A 998-nucleotide genomic window follows, 5' to 3' on the forward strand; every position below is an offset into this window, starting at 1 on the left:
TTTTTGTACAGACATGGCAAGGATGGCTTGTTCAGAAGGTGTGTTCCAGAGGCAGATATTCCAGGAATCCTACATCACTGCCATGGTTCATCGTACGCAGGCCACTTCGCTACATTCAAAACGGTTTCCAAAATCCTTCAAGCAGGTTTCTGGTGGCCAACTATGTTCAGGGATGCTCAAGCCTACATAGCCAGGTGCAATGCATGATAACGACTTGGGAACATCAGCAAGAGGAATGAGATGCCTCAGAATTACATTCTAGAGGTTGAGGTGTTCGACTGTTGGGGAGTCGATTTCATGGGACCATTCCCTTCGTCCTTCAAGAACGAGTAGAACGAGTACATCCTCGTTGCCGTTGACTATGTATCTAAGTGGGTAGAAGCGATAGCAAGCCTTACTAATGATGCAAAAGTGACGACTAAGATGCTCAGCTCCATCATCTTTCCGAGGTTTGGAGTACCTCGAGTCGTCATTAGCGATGGTGGAACACACTTCATCAACAAGGCATTTCAGGACCTCTTGAAAAAGAATGGAGTGAAGCACAAGGTGGGAACTACTTATCATCCGCAGACGAGTGGACAGGTTGAGGTTTCCAATAGGGAGATCAAGAGCATTCTCCAGAAAACTGTCAACACTTCACGAAAGGATTGGTCACTTAAGCTGGACGATGCATTATGGGCCTACATAACAGCCTACAAAACGCCGCTGGGAAGAACTCCCTATCACCTGGTCTACGGTAAAGCATGTCACCTCCCTGTTGAGCTCGAATACAAAGCTGCATGGGCAGTCGAGTTACTGAATTTCGACATCAAGTCAGCAACCGAGCGACACATGGTCCAAATCCATGAGCTGGAAGAGATAAGACACCTCGCCTATGAAAGCTCCAAAATTTACAAGGAGAAGTCCAAGGCATACCATGACAAGCACATCATTGCCAGACATTTCGAACCAAACGATAAGGTCTTGCTTTTCAATTCAAGGTTGAGGTTGTTCCCATG

The sequence above is a fragment of the Brassica oleracea genome, chromosome C4 (genome assembly GCF_000695525.1).
Source record: "Brassica oleracea var. oleracea cultivar TO1000 chromosome C4, BOL, whole genome shotgun sequence".
Lineage (NCBI taxonomy): Eukaryota > Viridiplantae > Streptophyta > Magnoliopsida > Brassicales > Brassicaceae > Brassica > Brassica oleracea.